Below are 22597 nucleotides of genomic sequence, written 5' to 3'. Positions count from 1 at the left end.
ATGCTGCGCTGCTTCTGTAATTGCCATTTACTACTAAGGGAGTTACGGAAACAGCGTAGCTCAGAGTGTATTGTACCATGTATTGCAGTCTATTGTACCAGCGAACTAATAATCACTGGTTCAAGTCCCCTAACGGAACTAATAAAATGTGTAAAAAATAAAGTTAGATAAATGTTCAAGAGTGTAAAAAAAATATTAAAAGTTTACTTTTTTTTTTTCCCATAGCACAATGTAAAAAAAATAATAATTGGTATCACTGCGTCTGTAAAAGTCATAACTATTACAATATAGCGTTATCTGACTCGCAGGGTGAACGGCGTAAAAAAAAATACAAATGAAACCCAGAATCTTTGTTTTTTGGTCACCTTCGCACTAAAAAGAAAATAATAAGTGATGAAAAAATCGTATGTACCAAAAATGGTGCCTATAAAAACTACAGCTCGTCCCGGAAAATATAAGCCCCCGCACCGCTCAAACGATGAAAAATATAAGCGTTCCTGCTCTCAGGATGCGGTGAAACAGCAAATTTTTTTTTTTTTAACCTATAGTTTTTTTCTTTGTAAAAGTAGTAACCTATGACATTTTTTCCTATTTTCTGTTGTCTAAAACCCGGGTGCGTCTTATAGTCCAAAAAATACGGTGGTGTATTTTTTTGGTTTTACTCAGTACAAACGCTTTTTTCTAAATTATTTCTTTTTGTGTCTCCATATTTGAAGAGCTATAACTTGTTTTATTTCCCCCACGGGTTGCAGCTGTATGGAGGCTTTTCTTTTGGGACGACTTGTAGTTTTTATTGGCACCATTTTGGAGTACATGCGACTTTTTGATCACTTTTTTTGTAAGGCGGGATGCACAGAAAACAGCAATTCTGGCATAGTATTTTTTTAATTAACGTAATAATTTTATAGTTGGCGTCGTTATGAGTTAGTTTTTTTTCAAAATCAAAACCTGTTGTAAGGGAAAAAAAGGTGGGTTTTTACTTTTTTTAAAATTTGGGACTTTTATTTATTATAAATTTTATGTAATTATTATTTTTTTGTCTCACTACGGGAATTTATTGTGCGATCATCGGATCTTTTTAGGCCCCAGGCTGCCATAGAAGTCACCGGCACCCTGAAATCACATGGAGGGGGTGTGGGTAGGGTGAAAAAAGGAGCCCCCTTCCCTCCAAAACCACTTACTATACTGTTTGAAGATTAAATATTAATACATCCACATAAAAAATATATTACACAGGGCGACCGTACGTTTCTACGTGACTAGTCTGAGACGGACACTACAGGCTCCATATACGGTGGGGGATGGGAGAATGACTTTCCTTTACACATGGTGGTTACCATCCACGGCACAGGTTTTGTGTTTTTTACACACTGTTCTGTTCCTTTGCTGATTTACTGTATAATAAAGTGCTGGTTTCTCACTCTGCGTCAGTCTTTTCTGTTCTACTCTGTTTGGCGAGTTGAGTTTTGTCCGTTAATCCATAAGGGGCGTCTGTCTCTGTTTACAAGGCGATGAGGACCTGTCACGTGGTGGATATTGGCTGCCTCGGCCACAGATCATGGTGTCAGGTCATCTTGTAAATCCATAGGCATAATATGTAACCAATCATCTTCCACTCTTCTGGGGGCTTCTACAAGATTTTGGGGCCTGTGGGAATTTTTGCCCATTCATCCAGAAGATCATTTGTGATCAGACACTGATGTTTGGAGAGGGGGCCGGGCCCATAATCCCCGTTGTAGTTCATTATAATGGGGTTGAGGTCAGGACTCTGTGGCCAGTCAAGATCTTCCCACCAAACTCCCCCAACCAATCAAACATGGACCTTGTGCACTGAGGCGCAGTCATGAGGAACAGAAAAGGCTGAACCCCAAACTGTTCCCACAAAGTTGGAAGCTACAATTATCCAGAATGTCTCGTGTACTGAAGAATTAAGTTTTCTCTTCACTGGAACTAAGGGCCGACCCCTGATAAATAACCCGCATTACCCCTCCCCCACCAAACTTTACAGCTGGCACAACAGTCAGATGGGTAACGTTCACCTGGCATCACCAAACCGACTCATCATCAGACCGGGAGATAGAGAAGCGTCACTCCACTGAACATGTCACATATAGAAGCGTCACTCCACAGAACAGGTTTCCGCTGCTCCAGAGTCCAGTGTCGGCGTGATTGACACCACTCCATCCAACGCTTGGCATTGTTCTTGATGTTTGGCTGGCAGGCAGCTGCTCGGCTCCCATGTCATGAAGCTCCTGGGCACAGTTTATTTGTGGATGTTAATACCAGAGGAGGTCTGTACTCTGCAGTTATTGGGTCAGCAGAGTGTTGGTGACGTTTCTGCACTCTGGTGCCCCCGCTCTGTGGTCTCTGTCACAATCGTCTCTCTTGCGATGTTGCAATGGTCACTGTTGTGATTATTTATATGTTTATTTATTATATCACAGTCGGGTGTCTATTATATAACAGCCGGGTGTCTATCATATCACGGCCCGGTGTCTATCATATCACAGCCTGGTGTCTATTATATCACAGCCGGGTGCTTACTATGTCACAGCCTGGTGTCTATTATATGACAGCCTGGTGCTTACTATATCTTAGCCGGGTGTCTATTATATCACAACCTGGTGCTTACTATATCACAGCCTGGTGTCTATTATATGACAGCCTGGTGCTTTCTATATCACAGCTGGGTGTCTATTATATCACAGCCTGGTGCTTACCATATCACAGCCTGGTGTCTATTATATCACAGCCTGGTGCTTACTATATCACATCCGGGTGTTTACAATATCACAACCGGGTGTCGTTCCGACTTACCTTCCGATGACCATGGACTTGTGAGTGCTGGCCGGCATCTCCTTTCTAGGAGTCGCCAGCACTCACTTCTCCGCTCTGCTGTATCCCGTGGGGTGCGCTCGTGCAAAGCCTTAAAGGGCCAGCGCGCGCACATGTAAAATATTACCAATTATCCCATGATCACCCTGGACGTTAAAAAGGGCTCTGCTCTTTCACTCCTTGCCTGAGTGTTGTTGTGTATTGCCAAGTGGTCCCATAGTGTTATCTGTTCCCGTTGTTCCCGTGCCCTTATATCTGTATCCCGTGCTGTATTTGTTCCTGAGCCTTAAGAGTGTTGTAGTGGTGTTGCGCCACCTGTCACGCCTACTGTCTTACACCATGTCTGGTGTCATCTGCCACGCCTGATATCATCCGCCACGTGTGGCATTGTCTACCTTCAAGTTTCATCTGTTCCTAAGCCTCTGCTACTGTCTGTACTATCAAAGGTACTCTTGTACTAGGACTTTGTATAGACTGTGGTTTGGCCAGCTGCTACTCCACTACGGCGGTGTGGCATATTGGGTCCACATACCCACGGATCAAGGCAGTATGCTCAGGCCATGGACCCTGCTGGTCAACCCAAGAGTATGACTACGTCACAAGTCATGCAGGCAGAAATGCTAGACCTTCGGTCTTGACAGTACCAACTCCTCCTGGCGGTGAACGCCATTGCACATCGGCTGGATGTGCCGGCTGCAGTCATCACAGCACCTGTTGCTCCTGCTGTTCCTCCTGCTACACCTCCTGTCAGTACCAGTGCCGACTACCTCCTCGCTATGACAGACGCGAGGACCTGCAGTGGATTTCTGAACCAATGCCAGATCCACTTGAGACTGCATATAAAGGCCTTCCTTTCGGATGACGCAAGGATCGCCATCATAAACTCTCTCCTTACTGGGAAGGCCCTGGCATGAGCGAACCCATTTTAGAACGTCAGGGACCAGAGACCCGTAACTTAGTGTTTCTTACAGACTTTCTGTACAGTATTTTAGGAATATGGAAGAGTTTCTTCCGCTGCTGCATCTCTGCTGACCATTCGCCAGGGAGACCTCTCCGTGGGCGAGTACGCCAATCCGTTCCGTACCCTGGCTGCAGAACTAACCTGGAACAATGAGGCCTTGGTGGCTACATTCTGGCAGGGACTGTCTTCTGAGATTAAAGACTAGCTTGTCTCTCACAATCTGCCACCTACCCTGGATGACCTCATTCTTCTAGCCACCCGGATTGACCTGAGGATCCGGGAGCAATCCCAAGAGGTTCGCTGGGAGAGAAGATTCCCTAGGCTGTCTCCTACTTTCCAGCAATCCCTGTTGCCTTAATCAGTTGTTCCACCAGAGGAACAGTTGTTCCACCACCGGTGGACCGGCTCAAATTGTCAGTCCAGGAGAAACAACACAGACGCACTTTTGGGACTTTGTCTGTATTGCGGCCTCGTAGGCCATGTTGTGCGTTTGTGCCTCCAGAAGCCCAAAAACTCCAATGCCTAGAAAATCATATTCTAAACTGTCCATTGCTGTAAACCGTGTCCGGCGAGAAGACGCAACTGGTCTCTGCATATCTGGGCTTGGGGTCCGCGGCAAACTTCATCCAACGAGACCAAGTCGATCATCTCCAGTTGTCCACAGTTCCTCTGGACACATCTTTGGCTATTGTCTTGGTGAATGGACTTCCTCTGCCCGATCCGATAGTGTCTCAGACCATGCCACTCAAGCTCCAAGTTGGAGCCCTTCATACTGAACTGATTACGTTTCTGGTTTTGCCTAAAGCTGTCAATCCTCTTCTTCTGGGTCTGCCTTGGCTCCAGTTACATGTCCCAGTCCTGGACTGGAATTCCGGAGAAGTTCTCCAATGGGACTCCAATAGTCTCCACCGATGTCTGTTACAGATCCATCCTGTCCTGCCTCCTATGTCTCAGTTGTTAATGGGATTACCCACTCATTATGCGCAGTTTGCAGACGTCTTCAGTAAGAAATAGGCTGAGATGCTTCCCCCACGCCAGTCTTACGACTGTCCGATTTAAACTGGTTCCAAATGCTTCTCCCCGTGGGTGGGTATTTTGCCAGAGACTGCGTCCATGTCGGCCTATATCAAGGAAAATCTGGAGAGCGGTTTCATACGAAAATCCTCCTCCCCGTCCTGGGCTGGGTTCTTCTTCGTTAAGAAAGAAAGACTGATCTCTTTGACCCTGCATTGACTGCTGGGGTCTCAACCAGATCACGGTCAAGAACAAATACCCATTCCCTCTAATATCCGAACAAGGAGCCAGGATTTTCTCTAAACTAGACTTGTGTGGGGCTTACAGTTTGATCTGAATCAGTCAAGGTGACGAGTGGAAAACGGCATTCAACACTCGAGACGGGCACTACAAATACCTCGTGATGCCCTTTGGTCTGTGTAACGCTTCCACGGTATTCCAGGAATTTGTCAATGATATCTAACGAGATCTCCTCTGTCTGTGTTGTGGTCTATCCCGATGATATTTTGATCTTCTCTCCAGATCCGACGACCACCAGAGACCTGTCCGTCAAGTTCTGCTTCGATTAAGGGAGAATCGTCTGTATCCCAAGCCGGAGGAGTCCGTGTTTGAGAAGAATTCTTTGCCCTTCCTGGGTACATCATCTCGGATCCTGAGAAAGTAATGTCTGTCCTGGAATGGCCACATCCTCAGGGTTTGCGGTTCATACAGCGTTTTTTGGGATTCACCAACTTCTACCGGCAGTTTATTCCAAACTTCTCATCACTGACATCTCCCATCTGTACCCTTACTGTAGCGTCCATGGCCGCGGGCCGTCGGGTTCACTCACCTCCCGACGCCCGCAGCCATGGATCCGTGAGCGCTGGTCCCCATCTCCCTCCTAGGAGACGCCAGTGCTCACTTCCGCTCCGTTCGGCTGTGTTCCGTAGGGTGCGCACGCACACTCGCGCCCGGCCTTAAAGGGCCAGCGCGCACAAATAGGAAATCGTCATCATCAACTGCCACGATTTCCTGGTCTATAAGAAGGCCCCTGGCCTTCTAATCCTTGCCTGAGCGTTGTTAGTTTTCCCAGTCTGTCTTGCAAATGGTCCCTTAGTGTTTACCCGTTCCTGTTTCCCGTGCTGTGCCTTAGTATCGAGTCTTGCCATGTCCTGTGTCATCTGCCACGTCCGGAGGAATCCGCCACGTCCTGTGTCATCTGCCACGTCTGGAGGAATCCGCCACGTCCTGTGTCTTCTGCCACGCCCGGAGGAGTCCGCCACATCTGGCGCAACTTGCGGCTCCTGTGTCATCCGCCACGTTTGGCGCCATCTGCTGCACCCATCTCATCTGTGCCAGAGCTGCGGCCACCATCTGGACTATTCAGGTACCCTTGTGCGGGACATTGTATTTCTGGGGTGTCCTGTTGTTTGGCCAGCTGCCTCCCCGCTGCCGCAGTACGGCCTAGTGGGTCCACTAACCCGCTTCGTGACACTTACCAAGAAAGGTATGAACGCTAAGGTGTGGCCTCCAGTGCCAGAATTTGCATTTAATAGCGTTAAGAATGCCCTCACTTCAGCCTCAATCCTCCATCTTCCTGACGTGTCTCGACAGTTCTCGTTGAAGGTGGACGTTTCCTCTGTTGGTGCAGGTGCACTTTTGTTCCAGAGAAGCTTCAAAGGAAAGGCAGTAATATGTGGCTATTATGGTATACTTTTTTTTCTCCCACATAGTGCAATTACTCTATTGGGGATCGGGAGTTACTGGCCATCAAATTGGCTCTGGAGGAGTGGGGACATCTGCTAGAGGGTGCAGCCCACCCTATCCTGGTATACACCGACCACGAGAACCTTACATACCTCCAGTCGGCTCAACAGCTGAACCCCCGTCAAGCCGGGTGGTCGCTGTCCTTCACCCGTTTCCAATTTGTGCTCTACTACAGTCCCACTGACAAAAATGTGAGGGCCGATGTCCTGTCCAGATCATTTGAAAAGGAGGACACGTTGGGGAGGACTTTTGTGCGGTTGGCAGACAGAAGGAGAATCCTTCGCTGGGGACACCGCTCCAAACTGCCTGGGCACGCGGTTGTTTGTAAGACTCTAGATCTGATTGCTCGTCATTTCTGGTGGTCAACGCTACCCAAAGATATGGTGAACTTTGGCTCTTCCTGCACTGTGAGTGCTTCTAACAAGGTTGCTCACTCTAAGCCTTCTGGTCTGCTCCATCCTCTGCCTGTACCCAATGCCCCCTGGCAGCACATTTTGATGGACATTGCGATGTTCCTTCCTCAGCAGGATGCAATACGGTCTGGGTGGTGGACCGGTTCTCGAAGATGGCACATTTTATCCTACTGACCGGCCTACCTTCTGCTCCTCGACTGGCAAATCTCTTCATTTAGCACATCTTCCGGTTGCATGGAGTTATGAAGAACTCCTAGACGTGAAGTTGTACTTTTCCTCCACTTATCACCCCCAGTCCAATTGTCAAGTCGAGAGGATTAACCAAATCATGGAGAATTATCCGTCATTTCATCTCCATGCAGCAAGATGACTGGGTACAGCTACTTCCATGGGCCGAGTTCTCGTATAATAACCACACAAGTGAGTCCACCACTTCCACACCGCTCTTCATTGTCTACGGCCAACATCCACGAATCCCTCTTCCTGTGGCGGCTACATCTCCTGTACCTGCAGCTGACTCTGCATTTGGGGACTTTCTACAGATCAGGCAGCAGACCCGGTCTTCTATTCTGCTGGCAGTTGATCAAATGAAGCGAAAACGCATACTAGAAGGAGTGCCGCCTCCGTTTCTTCCGGGTACCAAAGACTAGCTGTCCTCAAGGAATATTCACCGGTAGGTGCCTTCGTACAAATTTGCTCCTAGGTTCCTCGGACCTTTTGAGATCCTGGAACAAACTAACCCTATCTCTTATAAACTTCGGCTACCTCCTACTCTCAAAATCCCCAACCCTTTTCATGTGTCCCTCCAGAAGCCTGTGGTTCTGAACCGCTACAGTAAGACTCCTAGTCTTGCAGTTGCTCCCTGCGGTTTTTACGTTGTATTTGAGGTAAAGGAGATCCTGGACTACAAGAAAGTAGGAGGAAGGACTTTTTATTTAGTGGATTGGAGAAGGTTTGCTCCTGAGGAGAGGTCCTGGGTGCCGGTAGAGAATCCCAATGCTCCTACCTGCATTAAGAAATTTCCTCTCGCTCTGGTCTCGAGGAGGGGGCCTAAGAGGGGGGATACTGTAGCGTCCACGGCCGAGGACCGTCATAACGACTTACCTGTCGCGGCCATGGACTTGAGTGCTGGCCGGCATCTTCTTTCTAGGAGAGGCCAGCACTCGCTTCGTATCCGCTCTGCTGTGTCGCGTAGGGTGCCCGCACTCATGCGAAGCCTTAAAGGGCAAGCGTTCTCACATATAAAATATTACCAAGTAGCCCATGATCACTCTGGACTATAAAAAGGGTTCTGCTCTTTTACTCCTTGCCTGAGCGTTGTGTATTTCCATGATTGTCTTGGCAAATGGTCCCTTAGTGTTATCTTGTTCCCGTGCCCTGCTACCTGTGTCCTGTAACTTGTGCTGTTTGTTCCTGAGTGTTGGAATCGTGTTGTGCCACCTGTCACACCTGCCGTCTTACACCACTTGGTGTCATCCGCCACGCCTGATATCATCCGCCTCATGTGGCGTCCTCTACCTTCAAGTTTCATCTGTGCCTAAGCCTCTACTGTCTGGACTATCAAAGGTACTCTTGTACTAGGACTTTGTATAGACTGTGGTTTGTCCAGCTGCTACTCCGCTACGGCGGTGCGGCCTAGTAGGTTCACATACCCACGAATTGTGACATTTCTAATATCACAGACGTGTGTTTATTATGATTATTATTATTGTGTTTATTTATTACGTGTGTTTATATCAAAGCCGGGTATTTATGATATCACAGCCTGGGGTTTATAATATCACAGCCGAGTGTTTATTATATCACAGCCTGGGGTTTATGATATCACAGCCGGGTGTTCTAAGTTGGGATGTCACAATTCACACTATTGTAATGTCACTATGGTTACTGTTGTCAGGATTCTGTTTTCTACAATTTGACCACTAGTGGCTGCTGTTTTACACTTTGAGGAATGGTGCTGCACTTTCACTTCTCACCACTGGGTGCTGCTAGTTTGCCCCCTTTTACTTGCCCCTTACTCAAGATGGCCATTATTTTGTGGAATGGGAATCATCTTGCTTCTTGTTTGGGCCTACTCGAGACCATGTGGGTTATCCAGTCAGGGCCGGCCTTAGAATAGATGGCGCCCCATGCAAAATTATCTTTCGGCGCCCCACCCCATCATAAAAAAAATGCCCCATAAAAAAATTATAATGCCCCTCCACAGTATAATGCCCTATATAGTGCTCCCACACAGTATAATTCCCCCCTTAGTGCCCCCTATACAGTATAATAATATATTATAACCCCTTCAAGGACACAGTATTTCGTCCTCTAATAGTGCCACACACAGTATATTGCCCCCTGTATTTCCCCTACACATTATAACAGGGGTAGGCAACCCTTTCTGTATGGTGTGCCAGTTTAAAAAAAAAATCAATGATGAAGTACTCTGTGTGCCATGTTAACATTAACATCTATGAACCCATGAATGGCTACTGAATGCCAGCTGAGGAAGGGAGTGCACATAGGAGAGACCACGGCTACTGAGCACCAGCTAGGTGGAACTGCACAGAGACTGGCTACTGAAAACAAGCTTGGGGCGGGGGGTGAACATAGGAGAGAGCTGCCAACTTTTGCTAACTTTTTCTTTTATAGAGGGGTTACTGAAATCCGTCCTTGCGGCACCGATCACCAGGAGAGAGCAACGCTTTATTATGAGCTTGATGACTCTGAACACAAGGAGAGAGAGCAGTGCTGCATTGTGTGCTTATGAAGTGTTGAGCAGCGACAAACACAATGAAGCTCCGCTCTCTCTACTGGTCATCTGCGCAAAATGAAGCGCCGCTCTCTCTCCGTGTTAAGCGCCGCTAAGCACACAAAGGGCGCTGGACACCGGGAGAGAGTAGTGTGTCAGCAAACCATGCCTCAGGTGCCGGCTATGGCACCGGAGCCACAGGTGTCTGACCCCTGCAGTATATTGTCCGCTTAGTGGCCTCCACACAGTGCCCCCCTTGTCAAATAGTCCCCCTTTGTAGACAGTGCCATAATCCCCACCTCCTCCTTGTAGACCGTGCCATAATCCCCCACCTCCCCCCTGTAGACCGTGCCATAATCCCCCACCTCCTTCTTGTGGGCAGTGCCATAATCCCCCACCTCCTCCTTGTAGACAGTGCCATTATCCCCCACCTCCTCCTTGTAGACAGTGCCATAATCCCCCACCTCCTTCTTGCAGACAGTGCCATAATCCCCCACCTCCTCCTTGTAGATTGTGCCATAATCCCCCACCTCCTCCCTGTATGTGTGTGCGGCATGTGGTCTATGTGTGAGCGGCACATGTGCGGCATGTGTCCCAGGTTATTCATGTGTCCCAGGTTATACTTGTCTACAGTCCTGGCCGAAAGCTTTGAAACTGACACAAATTTTGGTTTTCACAGTTCGCTGCTTCAGTTTTTATAGTGCCAATTTGCATTAACTCTAGATTGTTATGAAGAGAGATCAGATGAATTGTAACTAAATATAAATTCGTTCCTTGCCATGAAAATTATCCTAATCACAAAAACCCCATTTACACTGCATTTCAGCCGTGCCACAAAAAATTACCTGTTGACATAATTTCAGTGATCTTCTTGTTATCTCAGGAGAAAGCCTTATCAGCCGCCTTGTCCTCGTTATCACTCTGCTCTTATAATTCAATCAGCGTGACAGACTGGTTGCTTTAAAAGTGGGAGGGTGCTTGAAATCATTGTCTTCATCTGTTAACCATGGTGACCGCCAAGGAAACATGTGTAGTTAAAAGTGCTTTACAGGCAAGGACATTGCTGCTTGTCAGATTGCCCCTAAATCAACCATTTATCGAATCATCAAGAACTTCAAGGAGAGAGGTTCGATTGCTGTGAAGAAGGCTTCTGGGTGCCCAAAAAAGTCCTGCAAGCGCCAGGACCGTCTTCTAAAAAGGATTCAGCTCTGTAGCAACACCAGTGCAGATCTTGCCCAGGAATGGCAGCAGGCAAGTGACAGTGCATCTGCACGCACATTGAGGTGAAGGCTTTTGGATGCCGGCCTGGAATCAAGAAGGGCAGCAAAGACGCCGCTTCTCTCCATGAAAAAGATCATGGACAGACTGACATTCTGCAGGAAGTACAGGGATTGGACTGCAGAGGAGTGGGGTTAAGTTATTTTCTCTGATGAATCCCCCTTTAGGCTGTTTGGGACATTTGGAACAATGATTGTCCTGAGAAGAAAAGGTGAGCACTACCATGAGTCTTGTGTCATGTCACCAGTAAAGCATCCTGAGACCATTCATGTGTAAAGTTGCTTTTTATCCAGGGAGAGGGCTCTATTGTAACTAAGAAAACTTCCATGAATATAGAACGGTATCTAAACATCCTCCAGGAACAACTTCTCCCAACCACCCAGGAGCAGTTTGGTGATGCCAATGCATTTTCCAGCATGATGGACCTTGTCACAAGCCAAAATCGCTAACTAAGAAGCTTGAAGAACAAAACATTGACATTTTGGATCCATGGCCAGGAAACTCCCCAGATCTCAATCCCATATAGAACCTCATCCTGGTCAATCCTCAAAAAGCAATGGACAATGAAAAATAGAAATTGTGATAAATTCCTCACACTGATTAGTAATAATGGGCTATCAGTCGGGTTCGTTCAGATAAAGGCATAATGAGGAAGGTTTCTGCCAGACAAATTAATAGGATTAGGAGAGCAGCTGCTAAAATGCCATTGCAAAGCAGCAAACAGGTATTTGAAGCCGCTGGTGCCTCTGGAGTCCCGCGAACCTCAAGGTGTAGGATCCTTCAGAGGTTTGCAAGTGTGTATAAAGCTATTATTCGGCCACCCCTAAACCATGCTCACAAGCAGAAACGGTTGCAGTGGGCTCAGAAATACATGAAGACTAATTTTCAAACCGTGTTGTTTACTGATGAGTGCCATGCAACCCTGGATGGTCCAGATGGATGGAGTAGTGGATGGTTGGAGAATGGCCACCATATCCCAGCAAGGCTGCCACGTCAGCAAGGAGGTGGCGGAGTCATGTTTTGGGCTGGAATCATGGGGAGAGAGCTGGTAGGCCCCTTTAGGGTCCCTGACGGTGTGAAAATGAACTCTGCAAAGTACGTAGAGTTTATGACTGACCACTTTCTTCCGTGGTACAAAAAGAAGAACCGTGCCTTCCGTAGCAAAATTATCTTCATGCATGACAATGCACCATCTCATGCTGCAAAGAATACCTCTGTGCCATTGGCTGCTATGGGCATTAAAGGAGAGAAACTCATGGTGTGGCCCCCATGTTCCCCTGACCTCAACCCTATTGAGAACCTTTGGAGCATCCTCAAGCAAAATATCTATGAGGGTGGGAGGCAGTTCACATCAAAACAGAAGCTCTGGGAGGCGATTCTTACATCCTGCAAAGATATTCAAGCATAAACTGTCCAAATACTCACAAATTCAATGGATGAAGAATTGTGCAGGTGATATCAGAGAAGGGGTCCTATGTGAACATGTAACTTGGCCTGCTAAGTTTTTTTTGATTGAAAGAGCTTTTGAGAGAGTAACCTGAGCTGGTGGACTGGTCCTTAAGTAGTATCTAAACAGAGAGTCTTCTGTGCAGGCCCTGGTTCAAATCCTGATGTGTGGCCTTGTCTGAAGTTTACTTTTCTGGGTTGTCCTTATAGTGATGTGGTGGTGGCTCAATAAGTATGTTGCTGCAAAAGAAAGTTATTTATCTGAAGAAAGATAGTTATGCAGCTGTCTCTTATGAGACAGCTGTATTTATATAGTAGATTATTACATATTTCAGCAATATACTCATCACTCAAACCGGTATCATAACCCATAGGTGGCACTTTGGGAAGAACATGGGGATTGTAACCCACATTGTACAGAAGTGATCCCTGCACTCAACTCAGATCACACAAGCTGTGAGCCAGCTGGACAGCAGATAGACGATTAGACGTTTATCACCTTTTTAAATCAATAAAAAGAGGTTTCGATCTTTCAATAAGAGAAACTTTAAACCACGTGGATGCATGATAGAGCAGTGGTTTGGGGCTTTAGTCAGGTTTGCTATGGATTTAGCCCACGTTCCTGGGTTCGAGTCTTGCTGCTTGTGTGGTAGATGACGTTCCCCTCACTTATAGGGTATGTGCACACACACTAATTACGTCCGTGATTGACGGACGTATTTCGGCCGCAAGTCCCGGACCGAACACAGTGCAAGGAGCCGGGTTCCTAGCATCATACTTATGTACGACGCTAGGAGTCCCTGCCTTGCTGCAGGACAACTGTCCCGTAGTATAATCATGTTTACAGTACGGGACAGTTGTCCTGCAGCGAGGCAGGGACTTCTAGCGTCGTACATAACTATGATGCTAGGAGCCCGGCTCCCTGCACTGTGTTCGGTCCGGGACTTGCGGCCGAAATATGTCCGTCAATTACGGACGTAATTAGTGTGTGTGCACATACCCATACAATCTTGCTGCCTGTGCTTAAAGATGACACTGTTTTTCCAATTATTTGGTCAAGCAGCTGAAGATCGACATGACAATGTATTTCTTTTTTTAAAATAATCCTTCACCTTGTGAACCTACCCTGGTGACAGGCTGGAGACGCAAGGAAGAGATCCTAGGGACAGAACCTATATGTTCCCGAATCTAATTTATCAGCAGAGAACTTTACCAGTGCGCTACCTGTGCTGTTGAGAGGTGGCTGCAAATTCTTCCAAAGATGACATGTTCTTCTTCATGCTGGAAGTGACGTTTACATTTGGTCTTATGAGGACAATAAGAAAGCTCAGAGATTGACTTAAGCTGGTGGTCTGGTGCTTAAGTAGTGTCTTATCAGTGAGAGTCTTCTGTGTAGACCCTGGTTCAAATCCTGATGTGATGCCTTCTACAACAAAAAACCTGGCTGTGTTGTGGCAGGTAGGGGCACTGCTCCAAAAGTGTGGCTTCCAGGTTTGTCTTTATAGTGGTGTGGAGGCAGCGCAATAAGTATGTTGCTGTATAAGAAAGTTACTTATAAGACTATAGGTACTTATGCATCTGTCTCTTTTTTGTATTTATATAGTAGATTATTGCATATTTCGGCAATATACTCGTCACTCAAACAGGTATCATAATCCATCACTCCATAGGTGGGACTTTGGGAAAGGGGGAAGCAGCCCAAGGTCACCAGGAGAGCAACCTGGGAATTGGAACCCACATTGTGCTGAAATGATCACTGTACTCAACTCAGATCACACAAGCTGTGAGCCAGATGGACAGCAGATTTGCTAGAACACATTTTTCACCACTTTAAAAGAAAAAATAAAGGGGCAATAAGACTTTAAACAAGAGAAACTTTAGATCACATTGGGGCATGACAGTGTGGTGGCTTGGGGTGTAAGTGCTTAGCAAGATTTGTTATAGTTAGTGCATGTTCCTGGTTACGACACTTATCTGGTAGCTGTCGTGTTCCTTACTTATGTGATTAAAGGTGATGATGTTTTTCCAACAATTTTGTCAAGCTTCTGACGCCCAGCAGGGCAATGCATTTCTCTATTAAAATAATTCCTTGCCTTGTGAACCTGCACAGGTGAGAGGCAGGAGACACGAAGAGATCACGGGGATAGAACCCATATGTTCCTGACTCCTCTAATTTATCAGCAGAGAACTTTACCAGCGCGCTACCTCTGCTGTTGGGAGCCGGCCACAAATTCTTCCAAAGATGACCTGTTCTTCTTCATGTTGGAATGACAACTAGGGACAATAAGAAAGTCTAGAGATCATCTTGAGCTGGTGGTTTGGGGCTTAAGTGGTGTGTGAACATTGATCACCTGCTGTGCAGACCCTGGTTCAAATCCTGATGTGTGACCTTATCCTTAGGTACATTGCTAGGTGGTGTCTATAATGGTGTGAAGGCAGAGCAATAAGTACATTGCTGGGTAGTGTTTATAGTGGGGTGGAGGCAGTGCAATAAGTACATTGTCACATAAGAAAGTTACTTATATGAAGAATGTTAGTTGTACATCTGTGTCTTCTGCAATCTTCTCATTACTCAGACCAGTATCATCCTCCTTTTCCAAGGTGCCACCTATGGAGAAAAGGGTTAAGTACCTCAAAGTCACCAGGAGGACAACATGGGGAATAGAAACCACATTGTATAGAAGTGATCCCTGCACGTAACTCAGATCACGCCAGCTGAACAGAAGATACACAACACATTTATCACCTCTTTAAAAAAATAGGGGCAATCAGGCTTTCAATAAGAGAAACTTTATATCATATTGAGACTTTAAGGCACGGTGGCTGGACTAGTTTTGGGCTTAAGTGCTGAGGTTGAGAACACTAGAGTGTTATCCTGTGCACCTGGGCTCAACACTCGCTGCTTGTGTGGTAGATGTCATTCTTCTTACTTATACAATCTTGCTGCCTGTGCCAAAAATCCCAAAGTTTCATCAAGTGCTTGACACTCAACAGGGCAATAGATTTCTCTTTTAAGAGAATACCTCACCTTGTGAACCTACACTGGTGAAAGGCTGGAGACACAAGGAGGAGATCCTGGTGATAGAGCCTGCATGTTCCTGACACCTCTAATTTATCAACAGGGAACTTTACCAGTGTGCTACCTCTGCTGTCAAGAGCTGGGTTCAAATTCTTCCAAAGATGACATGTTCTTATTCCTGCTGGAAGTGATGATTACATTTGGTCTTATGAGGCCAATAAGAAAACTCAGCAATTAACCTGAGCTGGTGGTCTGGGGCTTAAGCAGCATGTAAGCATTGATCACCTGCTGTGCAGACCCTGGTTCAAATCCTGATGTGTGACCTTATCGAAAAGGTACGTTGGTGTGTGGTGTTTCTAGTGGTGTGGAGGCAGAGCAATAAGTACATTGCTGGGTGGTGTTTATAGTGGTGTGGAGGCAGAGCAATAAGTAAATTGCTTCATAAGAAAGTTACTTATATGAAGAATATTAGTTGTACAGCAGTCTTTTTTTTGAGAAAGCTGTACTTGGCACAAATTTCCACCAATAATCTCATCACTCTCACAGATATCATAACCCATTACTCCATAGGCAGAACCTTGGGAAAGGGGGAAGCACCCCAAGGTCACCAGGAGGACAACATGGGGATTAGAACCCACATTGTATAGAAGTGATTCCTGCACCCAACTCAGATCACACAAGCAGTGAGCCAGCTGGACAGCAGATACAGAACAACACATTTATCACCCCTTTAAGAAAGGGGCAATCAGACTTTCAACAAGATAAACTTTAGATCACATTGGGGGCCTGACAGCGCTGAGACTGGAGTGGCTTGGGGCTTAAGTGCTGAGGTCAAGAACACTAGAGTGTTATCCTGTGCACCTGGGTTCAAAGCTCGCTGCTTGTGTGGCAGATGTCATATTTTTACTTAAACAAGCTTGCTGCCTGTGCCAAAATTCCCAAAATTTTATCAAGTGCTTGACACTCAACAGTGTATTGAAACAATGGATTTCTCTTTTATAATAATCCCCCACCTTGTGAACCTGCACTGATGAAAGGCTGGAGACACAAGTAGGAGACCCTGGGGATAGAACCCATATGTTCATGACTCTAATTTATCAGCAGTGAACTTTACCAGTGCGCTATCTCTGCTATCGAGAGCCGGCCAAAAACTCTTCCAAAGATGACCTGTTCTTATTCCTGCTGGAAGTGACGTTGAAATTTGGTCTTATGGGGACGGTTAGAAATCTCAGAGATCAACCTGAGCTGGTGGTCTGGGGCTTAAGCAGAGTCTAAACCATGAGTGTTTTCTGTCCAGGCCCTGGTTCAAATCCTGATATGTGGCCTTCTCCAAGAGTAAGTGGCTGTGTTGTTGCAGGTGGATCACTACTCCAAAAGTCTGCCTTACTGGGTTGTCCTTCCTTACTGGGTTGTCCTTCCTTACTGGGTTGTCCTTCCTTACTGGGTTGTCCTTCCTTACTGGGTTGTCCTTCCTTACTGGGTTGTCCTTCCTTACTGGGTTGTCCTTCCTTACTGGGTTGTCCTTCCTTACTGGGTTGTCCTTCCTTACTGGGTTGTCCTTCCTTACTGGGTTGTCCTTCCTTACTGGGTTGTCCTTCCTTACTGGGTTGTCCTTCCTTACTGGGTTGTCCTTCCTTACTGGGTTGTCCTTCCTTACTGGGTTGTCCTTCCTTACTGGGTTGTCCTTCCTTACTGGGTTGTCCTTCCTTACTGGGTTGTCCTTCCTTACTGGGTTGTCCTTCCTTACTGGGTTGTCCTTCCTTACTGGGTTGTCCTTCCTTACTGGGTTGTCCTTCCTTACTGGGTTGTCCTTCCTTACTGGGTTGTCCTTCCTTACTGGGTTGTCCTTCCTTACTGGGTTGTCCAGGCAGTGCAATAAGTACATTGCTGCATAAGAAAGTTACTTATGTGAAGAATGTTAGTAGTACAGCAGTCTCTTTTTTGAGAAAGCTGTACTTTGCCGAAAATTTTGGCCAATATTCTCATCACTCAGACCGGTATCATAACCCATTACTCCATAGGTGGCACCTTGGGAAAGGGGGGAAGCACCCCAAGGTCACCAGGAGGACAACATGGGGATTAGAACCCACATTGTATAGCAGTGATCCCTGCACCCAACTCAGATCACACAAGCAGTGAGCCAGCTGAACAGCAGATGCACAACAACACATTTATCACCTCTTTAAAATAATAAAAAGGGGTTTTCGAACTTTCAACAAGAGAAACTTTAGATCACATTGAGGTATGACCATGCTGAGACTGGAGTGGCTTGGGGCTTAAGTGCCAAGGTCAAGAACACTAGAGTGTTACCCTGTGCACCTGGGTTCAAGACTCGCTGCTTGCGTGGCAGATGTCATGCTTTTTACTTAAACAAGCTTGCGGCCTGCGCCAAAATTCCAAAAACTATGTCAAGTACTTGGCACTCAACAGTGTCTTGAAACAATGGATTTCTCTTTTATAATAATCCCTCACCTTGTGAACCTGCACTGGTGAAAGGCTGGAAACACAAGGAGCTCCTGGGGATAGAACCTGCATGTTCCAGACTCCTCCAATTTATCAGCAGGGAATTTTACCAGAGCACTACCTCTGCTGTCAAGGGCTGGGTGCAAGTTCTTCCATAGATTACATGTTCTTATTCCTGCCAGAAGTGACATTTACATTTGATCTTATGGGGGCAATAACAAAGTCCAGATATCATCTTGAGCTGGTGGTCTAGGGATTAAGCAGTGTGTAAACATTGATCACTTGCTGTGCAGACACCCTGGTTCAAGTCCAGACGTGTGATCCTATCTAAAAGGTACATTACTGTGTGGTGTTTATAGTGGTGTGGAGGCAGAGCAATAAGTACATTACTGAGTGGTGTGAAGGTAAAGCCATAAGTACATTGCTAGGTGGTGTCTATAGCAGTTTGGAGGCAGAGCAATAAGTACATTGCTGCATAAGGAAGTTACTTATATGAAGAATACTAGTTGTACAGCAGTCTTTTTTTTGAGAAATCTGTACTTGAAACAAATTTCCACCAATAATCTCATCACTCTCACAGATATCATAACCCATTACTCCATAGGCAGAACCTTGGGAAAGGGGGAAGCACCCCAAGGTCACCAGGAGGACAACATGGGGATTAGAACCCACATTGTATAGAAGTGATTCCTGCACCCAACTCAGATCACACAAGCAGTGAGCCAGCTGGACAGCAGATACAGAACAACACATTTATCACCCCTTTAAGAAAGGGGCAATCAGACTTTCAACAAGATAAACTTTAGATCACATTGGGGGCCTGACAGCGCTGAGACTGGAGTGGCTTGGGGCTTAAGTGCTGAGGTCAAGAACACTAGAGTGTTATCCTGTGCACCTGGGTTCAAAGCTCGCTGCTTGTGTGGCAGATGTCATATTTTTACTTAAACAAGCTTGCTGCCTGTGCCAAAATTCCCAAAATTTTATCAAGTGCTTGACACTCAACAGTGTATTGAAACAATGGATTTCTCTTTTATAATAATCCCCCACCTTGTGAACCTGCACTGATGAAAGGCTGGAGACACAAGTAGGTGACCCTGGGGATAGAACCCATATGTTCATGACTCTAATTTATCAGCAGTGAACTTTACCAGTGCGCTATCTCTGCTATCGAGAGCCGGCCAAAAACTCTTCCAAAGATGACCTGTTCTTATTCCTGCTGGAAGTGACGTTGAAATTTGGTCTTATGGGGACGGTTAGAAATCTCAGAGATCAACCTGAGCTGGTGGTCTGGGGCTTAAGCAGAGTCTAAACCATGAGTGTTTTCTGTCCAGGCCCTGGTTCAAATCCTGATATGTGGCCTTCTCCAAGAGTAAGTGGCTGTGTTGTTGCAGGTGGATCACTACTCCAAAAGTCTGCCTTACTGGGTTGTCCTTCCTTACTGGGTTGTCCTTCCTTACTGGGTTGTCCTTCCTTACTGGGTTGTCCTTCCTTACTGGGTTGTCCTTCCTTACTGGGTTGTCCTTCCTTACTGGGTTGTCCTTCCTTACTGGGTTGTCCTTCCTTACTGGGTTGTCCTTCCTTACTGGGTTGTCCTTCCTTACTGGGTTGTCCTTCCTTACTGGGTTGTCCTTCCTTACTGGGTTGTCCTTCCTTACTGGGTTGTCCTTCCTTACTGGGTTGTCCTTCCTTACTGGGTTGTCCTTCCTTACTGGGTTGTCCATCCTTACTGGGTTGTCCATCCTTACTGGGTTGTCCATCCTTACTGGGTTGTCCATCCTTACTGGGTTGTCCATCCTTACTGGGTTGTCCATCCTTACTGGGTTGTCCATCCTTACTGGGTTGTCCATCCTTACTGGGTTGTCCATCCTTACTGGGTTGTCCATCCTTACTGGGTTGTCCATCCTTACTGGGTTGTCCATCCTTACTGGGTTGTCCATCCTTACTGGGTTGTCCATCCTTACTGGGTTGTCCATCCTTACTGGGTTGTCCATCCTTACTGGGTTGTCCATCCTTACTGGGTTGTCCATCCTTACTGGGTTGTCCATCCTTACTGGGTTGTCCATCCTTACTGGGTTGTCCATCCTTACTGGGTTGTCCATCCTTACTGGGTTGTCCATCCTTACTGGGTTGTCCATCCTTACTGGGTTGTCCATCCTTACTGGGTTGTCCATCCTTACTGGGTTGTCCATCCTTACTGGGTTGTCCAGGCAGTGCAATAAGTACATTGCTACATTGCTGCATAAGAAAGTTACTTATGTGAAGAATGTTAGTAGTACAGCAGTCTCTTTTTTGAGAAAGCTGTACTTAGCCGAAAATTTTGACCAATATTCTCATCACTCAGACCGGTATCATAACCCATTACTCCATAGGTGGCACCTTGGGAAAGGGGGAAGCACCCCAAGGTCACCAGGAGAACAACATGGGGATTAGAACCCACATTGTATAGCAGTGATCCCTGCACCCAACTCAGATCACACAAGCTGTGAGCCAGCTGGACATCAGATACACAACAACACATTTATCACCTCTTTAAGAAAGGGGCAATAAGAGAAACTTTAGATCACATTAGGGGGGGAATGACAGCGCTGTGACTGGAGTGGCTTGGGGCTTAAGTGCTGAGGTTAAGAACACTGGAGTGTTATCCGGTGTACCTGGGTTCAATGCTTGTGGCAAGTCACTTGTTTGCTAGATGTCATTCATTTTACTTATACAAGTTTGCTGCCGGTGCCAAAATCTTTGTCAAATTCTTGACACTCAACAGGGCAATGGATTTCTCCTTTATAATAATCCCTCACCTTGTGAACCTGCACTGGATGAAGGCTGGAGACAATACAAGCCCCTGGGAATCAAACCTGCGCTATCCCTGGGGATAGAACCTGCATGTTCCAGACTCCAATTTATCAGCAGTGAACGTTACCAGTGCGCTACCTCTGCTGTTTAGAGCCAGGTGCAAGTTCTTCCATAGATGACATGTTCTTATTCCTGCCGGAAGTGACATTTACATTTGGTCTTATGGGGATAATAATAAAGTCTAGAGATCAACCTGAGCTGGTGGTCTGGGGCTTAAGCAGCATGTAAGCAGTGAGTGTCTCCTGTGAAGGTCCACATTCAGTTCAAGTTGTGAGCCAGCTACATGACAGCACGTTTATCAGCACAATAAAAAGGGTAATCGTACTTTAATCAAGAAAAACTTTCAAACACATTGAGGCATGATAGTGCCGTGGCTCGGAGCAGGTTTGCTATAGAGTTATCCCACGCGCCTGGGTTTGAGTCTTCCTGCTTGTGTGCTAGACGGCATTCTCCTCACTTATACAACCTTGCTGCCTGTGCTTAAGGCCTCATTTACATGAGCGTGTGCGTTTTGCGCGCGCAAAAAAACGCTGCGTTTTGCGTGCGCAAAAGGCAATTGACAGCTCCGTGTGTCATCCGTGTATGATGCGCGGCTGCGTGATTTTCGCGCAGCCGCCATCATAGAGATGAGGTAGTCGACGCCCGTCACTGTCCAAGGTGCTGAAAGAGCTAACTGATCGGCAGTAACTCTTTCAGCACCCTCGACAGTGAATGCCGATCACAATCTACACCAACCTGTGAATAAAAAAAGACGTTCACACTTACCATGAACTGCCTGCTTCCTCCAGTCCGGTCTCCCGGCCGTTGCCTTGGTGACGCGTCCCTCTCTTGTCATCCGGCCCCACCTCCCAGGATGACGCGGCAGGCCATGAGACCGCTGCAGCCTGTGATTGGCTGCAGCCTGTGCTTGGCCTGTGATTGGCTGCAGCTGTCACTTGGCCTGAATTGTCATCCCGGGAGGTCGGACTGGAGGAAGGAGCCGGGACTTATCGGTAAGTCAGAACTTCTGTTTTTTTTTACACGTATATGTATATTGTGATCGAAAGTCCCTGTCCATGGTGCTGAAACAGTTTAAGTCTTTCAGCACCGTGGGCAGTGACTGTCTCCTGACGTCGCGTACCCGAACATTTTTTGCCGGGTTCGGTTAAAACGAGTTCGGCCGAACCCGGTGAAGTTCGGTGCGCTCATCTCTAATTTGACACTCCGTTTGGATGTTTGTAACCAGAAAAGCACGTGGTGCTTTTCTGTTTACATTCATCCTTTTGACAGCTCTTGCGTGATTTTCGCGCATGCAACGCAGGACCGTCAGTGTGGCATGCGTTGTTTTCACGCACCCATTGAAGTCAATGGGTGCGTGTTGCGTGAAAAACGCAAGAATATAGAACATGTCGTGAGTTTTACGCAACGCACTCACGCAGCGCAAAATTCACGCATCGTCTAAACAGCCCCAAAGACTATTATAGGTGCGTACGACACGCGTGAAAAGCACGCGCGTCGCACGCGCGTATAATACGCTCGTGTAAATGAGGCCTAAAGGGAATGTGTTGCAAATTAAACTTTTTTTTTTTTTTTTTTAAAGCAACTCACTTATTTCTATTATATTTTTTACGTTTTTTGCTGTATTTGTTTTTTCTTCCACATGGTGGGAAGTTAAATAATAATTTGACATGTCTTCCTATGTTGGCCACCATAGGGAGCACTTCCCAGAATTACAGCAAGGTGAATAAGGCAAAGCAACCTGACTCACAGCTGCCGTAAATATGGGAGGGAATCTCACCCCCCCCCTCCTACAAGCCAGGAAAAGGTGTCTTCAAATTGCTAAGCAGTGTCTGGCT

The sequence above is a fragment of the Rhinoderma darwinii genome, unplaced genomic scaffold (genome assembly GCF_050947455.1).
Source record: "Rhinoderma darwinii isolate aRhiDar2 unplaced genomic scaffold, aRhiDar2.hap1 Scaffold_1995, whole genome shotgun sequence".
NCBI lineage: Eukaryota > Metazoa > Chordata > Amphibia > Anura > Rhinodermatidae > Rhinoderma > Rhinoderma darwinii.
The sequence above is the reverse complement of the archived record's forward strand: the minus strand, read 5'-3'. Positions refer to the sequence as shown.